This window comes from Mauremys reevesii, linkage group 25, assembly GCF_016161935.1.
Source record: "Mauremys reevesii isolate NIE-2019 linkage group 25, ASM1616193v1, whole genome shotgun sequence".
Classification (NCBI taxonomy): Eukaryota; Metazoa; Chordata; order Testudines; family Geoemydidae; genus Mauremys; species Mauremys reevesii.
The window spans coordinates 21,759,278-21,766,120 of record NC_052647.1 but is presented as its reverse complement, the minus strand read 5'-3'; the positions used below and the strand labels follow the sequence as shown (position 1 = coordinate 21,766,120).

The 6,843-nt window shown below is 43.2% G+C and overlaps 1 long non-coding RNA gene across 1 annotated transcript; it reads right to left on the bottom strand.

Annotated features, from left to right (window-relative positions):
* Nucleotides 1-490: 490 nt before the first annotated feature.
* On the bottom strand, nt 491-3,311 carry LOC120390800. Its single transcript, XR_005591146.1, has 3 exons — nt 3,251-3,311; nt 1,388-1,500; nt 491-639 (listed from the first exon to the last, which is right to left on the bottom strand). It is a non-coding gene; the product is annotated as an uncharacterized LOC120390800 (long non-coding RNA).
* Between the last annotated feature and the right edge of the window lie 3,532 nt (nt 3,312-6,843).

The window sequence follows — 6,843 nt, the reverse complement described above, 5'->3', positions numbered from 1 at the left end:
GCCTGAGGGGCTTGCACTATGTGGCTAAAAGTGTAGCTGTTCCTGCTCGGGCTGGAGCCCAGGCTCTGAAACCTGGCAAGAGGGTGGGTCTCAGAGCCCAGGCTCCAGACTCACTGGGAATGACTACAGGGCTATTTTTATCCAGGTAGCCCTTAGCCATAGGCCTCCTAAGAAGTGGATGCCTCCAAGTGCCGGTCATTCTGTCTTCTTGTCTTTTCCCCAGAGTCTGTTTTTTCAAGCCTTTCTTGGCTGAATACTGTGGCAACAAGCCAGACAAATAAATAACCAACCATCTTCCTTTTCCCTTCGATTTTCTCTGTCTATTGCTATTGATTCTGCCATTGCCTAGTTTAGGGTGGGAACAGAGATGGAATCGACTCTACGTCCGAGGGGGAGAAACAGCAAGATTTTTGTTCATTACACATGAGGGCAAAGATCTAAAAGCCTAGAGTTTAGGCAGAAAACCTCTCCAGTTTCCCATTTTACCTGGCCCAGCATGGCATCTCCACACTCCTTTAGGATGATCTTTATCCACAGTCCAGCTGCCATGGCACAGGTGGGGCTGGCAGACAGCATACCTTCCACTGTGGCCTCAATAAAGTCTGTGGCCTGTTCTGGGGAAAAGTACTCACTAACAACCTGGGAACAAATCAAAAACAGGAGAGACTGCAATGATGTTTGGCTCCAGCACTTGTAAAAATGGAGGCCTAATCTCTCTATGGAAAAAGATCTATGCATCCGCAAATTGCATCCGACGAAGTGGGTATTCACCCACAAAAGCTCATGCTCCAATACGTCTGTTAGTCTATAAGGTGCCACAGGACTCTTTGCTGCTTTTACAGTTCCAGACTAACACGGCTACCCCTCTGATTAATTAACAATTTGTTAATTAGCCTATGTCCAGCTAGCCATTTGGGATTAAAATTCTCTCCATGGTCTATATACTACATTTTTTGTATTCTACACTAATGAGATCAGGTTCGAGGCAAAGCCTCTGTTGCACAGTTAGCACAACATTGTACTGGATATTCAGGAGATAAGTTTCAGTTTGTATATACACTGCATCTTTTTACAACATATAAAATGAAGTCAAGAGAGGCATGCTCACAAATATAGGCTAAGGCAAACCCACAAGGTGACAGAATGAAGACTGGATGGGTTCTCAGCTTGATGTTCCACTAACAGAGTTTTTTCTCATGGATAGCGGGATAGGTACATGTGTGCACATCTGCATGCGCATTTTCATGCACGTGCAACATTCTGTGGAATCTGGATTTACATGGCCCACAGCTTGCTCCAAGTATGGAAAGGCATCATGAAAGCGTAAATGTAAAATGAAGGGTGCCTGGTCACTAGAACATCTGCACAAGTTTTTTGAGTCAGTTACCCTGGCCATTTTGGAAGATGCCTGAAACAAAGCCTCAGGGTCTGGAGCTGTTGTTAGTTCGTCACGGAGACATCTCAGCTCCTCCTCCGCTGACCCCAGGTTCATGGGCTGGCCTGGAGTGGAGAAAAGGAGAAAAAGTACTGTAACGACTAATGAAACTGAACCTCTACTGCATGGACATTCATACAGAAGGATCCATGTGCTAGGCTGTTATTAGCACAGTGTAAAATCTTGGCCCCATCAAAGTCAATGGCAAAACTCCTGTTGACTATAATGGAGTCGGGATTACACCCTAAATGTCTGAAAGTTAACAGTAGTGGTATGTTCTTGTGACTGATACAGGATTGAACAAGCACCGTCTTCAGCTTGGAGCAGCTTTCTGGGGGTGTCTGGTTTCAGTAGCATCTCTGCTCTCAGTATTTACATCTAATCTCATATTCAAGTACAACTCATGCAGGTAGATGTGACGTTCCAATGTAGAGGTGAATCCCTCCACCAAACTCTCATTGTAAAAGAGATGGGCAGGACAAAACCTTCGGCAGGAAACCCAGGCTCATCCATCACTTCTAAACAATGCTGGGATTTCTATGTTGTACAGTCAAAGACTGGAGTCCCTTATTCTGTTTCTGAATCACCAACACTGTTTTTTAGGACTGATTAATAATAATTAGAAATAGGGTGACCAGATGTTCCGATTTTATAGGGACAGTCCTGATTTTGGGGTCTTTTCTTATATAGACTCATATTACCCCCACCCTGTCCTGCATGAGTTTCACATTTGCTGTCTGGTCGCCCTAATTGAAATGGCCTTAAATGACAACCAAGATCTATCCCATTAGGTGAAAAGAACGTCCTACTCCAGGGTCGGCAACCTTTCAGAAGTGCTGTGCCGAGTCTTCATTTATTCACTCGAATTTAAGGTTTCATGCGTACAGTAAGACATTTTAACGCTTTGAGAAGGTCTCGCTCTATAAGTCTATAATATATAACTAAACTATGGTTGTATGTAAAGTAACTAAGGTTTTAAATGTTTAAGAAGCTTCATTTAAAATTAAATTAAAATGCAGAGCCCCGGACTGGTGGCCAGGACCTGGGCAGTGTGAGTGCCACTGAAAATCAGCTCGAGTGCCGCCGCACCCGTGCCATAGGTTGCCTACCCTGTCCCACTCTTCACAAAGGGGAGAATGGCCTACACTTACTCCAATAGCTTTGAATGCTCATGACAGAGGGCTGCTGCAAGAACTTTTGTTTAAAGAATTAGTCCAGGAAACCCTCCAATACAGCCAGTGGCAGGTAAAGAGAATGAAAATGTTTAGTACCAAGGGCTTGTCTACATGGAGATAGTCAAGAAAGCTAATCCAAATTCATTTTCAAACTGCATTAGTTAAACTTCATTAAACACCTCTGGGGACACACTTATTTAGAATTAAAGGGCCTTTTTTCAGGTTAGTTTAATTCATGTAATTCACTAAAATTAAGAAGGGCCATTTTAATTCAGAAATAGAGCATCCACACGTGTTTAATGCCACTTTAAAATTTACACCTTTAGTTCATTTGGATTAATTCTCCTTAGTGTCCCTGTGTAGAGAAGCCCTAAGGAACTGAGCAGTTATCTACCTGGTGCAGACCATTTATTATTTGTACAGTTCCCAGAAGTGTGCCACACTCTTTACACATCATAATTGTCTCTTCTAATGAGGTATTTACAAGATGCCCACCACTCTGTTATCTAAGTGCCAACAGACAGGACAGAAAGAACTAGACAGGCAGAAAAATGGACAATACAACAGTGGAAGAAGGTGAAGAATTACTTATACCTGCTAATGGGGAAGAATTACTTATACCTGCTAATGGTCTCCTCACCTTGTATACTGAGAAGGCAGCTGATACAGTCAACCACCCACTGACGAGACGTGGCCAGTGAATCACAGCTGTATGGTGCTATTGCTCCAATCAGAGATCCAAACTGATTAAAAGTTTCCTGAGTCTAATTAAAAAGAATGAAGAATGAACGTTCTCCAGCTGTACTAGACTTCACTTGCCATCTTTATTGTTGATACCAGTCAGCTCTGTGTTTTGGGGACCAGGCACAGTATCTAGCTTGTGTGACTCATGAAGAACACCCCAACCCCCGTCTCTGTTTGAACCAAAACCGATCAGAGAAAAGGCTTGCAGAGAACAATGAAGGGTTTGTGGAGACCCACCTAGACACCTCCTGACAAGGGTGACAAGATTAAGACATCTCCATTTGCATACAGAATGAAGATCAGAGACAACTCCCCTAGCCTCAACTGCATGAAAGATGGTATAGGGATTAGCATAAAGAATGAAGAACAGAGAACTGCACTGAACTCTGGGACCAGAAAGCAGGGACGCATTAAATCATGGGAATCCCTGCTCCAGATGCTAATGAACCTACGCCTGCACACACCCCGCCAGCAATTATCAGACCAATTCTAGTAATAAATCTTTGACTCATATCCCAAAATACTGAAGCAGCCTAGTTGCCTTGTGAGCTCCCTGGAAGAAAACAACACCCATAGCCAAGAGTGATCAGCTCCTATTGTCTAGCCTAAAGAAAACCCTTGAGCCATCAGTTTACCCATAAACAAATCTAGTGTTCTCCCTTCAACCATTGTATTTTCTCTACAAAACCCCTACCTATGCCCAGGTAAGGGTTCTGATGTATAGACCCAAACTCTGCATCAGTTCCACCAGGATTCCATCTCCTGACTGATCGTGCTGGGGGCTCTGCCTGTCTCCAGCACTCAGGACCCTGAGCTACCACCATCACCTGGGAACCCCGACCAGTTCAAGTCTCATGGAGCGGGTGAAATCCATCTCTCTCTGTTTTCTTTCCTACCTCAGGTATTAACCTTTAAAATGTAGCTGTTATGTTTGTTTAGCCCTCCTGGTGTGGTTATCACTATGATTCAATCAATAACTGTTATGGTTCATCTGGTTGCCTCTCTCTCTCTCTCTCTGAATTTTACTCTTTTGTGTTTTTAGCTTCCCCATTTACTGTGCAGCAACACTTCTTGTACCTAAGCTAAAGATCCCTGTAGTGCCCAAAAATACTGTGGGTTTGCTCTCAAGTGGGTTACTACCAGTACAATTGTAATGTGAAAGTGTGATAGGAATGTGTTAAACTTATGCACATAAGTGGGGAGCAGCTGAAAGTGCTGCTGAACCCAGCCTGTTGAGACCAGGGGCGCATAAGGGTACCAGCTCGACAGTGCTGCTTAACCCAGCCCACTGAACACAGGGACATATGAGGGGATAAGCTGATTGACTTGCTCTGCTAGTGTGCGCATGTTCATCTAGTTCTAGTTATTAGCCCTGGGGAACCTAGTCCTGCAGGAAAGCTCCATTGGGAGGGGACTTGTGGAAGGAAGGAGTAGAACACACAAGTGACATAAGCAACACATTAATAGAATTACTGAACCGCCTCCCCGCACAGAAGAGTGACCCTAATTAATGAGCCTCCCAAAGTAACGGGCACATCTGGTAACATTGTGCCTCTGATTCCTGTACTGAACTGGGTAACGCACATTGGAAAATATAATTCCAATTGTACATACAAACAGATGGGGTCTAAATTAGCTGTTATCTCTCAAAGAAGAGACCTCAGGGTCATTGTGTACAGTTCTCTGAAAGCATCTGCTCCACATGTCAAAAAACGCTTAACAACATGTTAGGAACCATTAGGAAGCGGATCGATAATAAGGCAGTAAATATCATTATGCCACTATAGAAATCTACAGTACCCCCACACCTTGAATACTGAGTGCAGTTTTGCTCATCTCATCTCAAAAAAGATATGTTAGAATTGGAAGAAATACAGAGAAGAGTAACAAAAATTATTAGGCATATGGGACAACTTCTCGTACAAGGAGAGATTAAAAAGACAGGGACTTTTCAGCTAGGAAAAGAGACAACTAAGAGGGACTATGATAGAGATCTATCAAATCATGACTGGTGTAGAGAAAGTCAATAAGGAAGTGTTATTTAGCCCTTCACATAACACAGGAACAAGGGGTCACCCAATGAAATTAATAGGCAGCAGGTTTAAAACAAAAAAAAGGAAGCATTTTTTCACACAATGCAGTCAACCTGTGCAACTCATTGCCAGGGAGATGTTGTGAAGGCCAAAAGTATAACTGGGTTCAAAAAAGAATTAGATGAGTTCACGGAGGATAGGTCCATCTCTGGCTATTAGCTAACATGGTCAGGGATGCAACCCCATGATCTGGATGTCTCTAAACCTCTGACTGCCAGACGCTGGGGCTGGGACTGTCCAACAGGGGATGGTTCACTTGACAATTGCCTTGTTCTGTTCATTCCCTCTGATGCATCTGGCACCCACCACTATCAGAAGACAGGATACTGGGTAGATGAACCATTCTTCTGGGGGATCCAGGATAGCCACTCTTATGGTTTATGTTCTTAGCTGATTACATAGAAATTCAGCTTTAGCATCCTGGGAGCATAAGAACCAAGAATGCATTTGTGACACTGGCAGACCGGTCAACCTGTGTATGACCCATAATAACTTAACAAGAGGCACTTCTACTGTATCAAGACAGTTCACTTGCATGTGAATTTCAAAGAGATGTATTAGACTAGCAATCATCAACTCATTCAAAAATGAACAAAAGATGCTAAGTGTATTTGTCTGTGATTATCTATACCCGGTTAGAACATAAGAACATAAGAATATAAGAACGGCCGTACCGGGTCAGACCAAAGGTCCATCTAGCCCAGTATCTGTCTACCGACAGTGGCCACTGCCAGGTGCCCCAGAGGGAGTGAACCTAACAGGCAACGATCAAGTGATCTTCCTCCTGCCATCCATCTTCATCCTCTGACGAACAGAGGTTAGGGACACCATTCTTACCCATCCTGGCTAATAGCCATTTATAGACTTAGCCACCATGAATTTATCCAGTTCCCTTTTAAAAATTGTTATAGTCCTAGCCTTCACAACCTCCTCAGGTAAGGAGTTCCACAAGTTGACTGTGCCGTGAAGAAGAACTTCCTTTATTTGTTTTAAACCTGCTGCCTATTAATTTCATTTGGTGACCCTAGTTCTTGTATTATGGGAATAAGTAAATAGCTTTTCCTTATCCACTTTCTCCACACCACTCATGATTTTATATACCTCATCATATCCCCTTAGTCTTCTCTTTTCCAAGCTGAAGAGCCCTAACCTCTTTAATCTTTCCTCGTACGGGACCCTCTCTAAACCCCTAATCATTTTAGTTGCCCTTTCTGAACCTTTCTAGTGCTAGAATATCTTTTTTGAGGTGAGGAGACCACATCTGTACACAGTATTCAAGATGTGGGTGTACCATGGATTTATACAAGGTCAATAATATATTCTCAGTCTTATTTTCTATCCCCTTTCTAATGATTCCTAACAGCCTGTTTGCTTTTTTGACCGCCTCTGCACACTG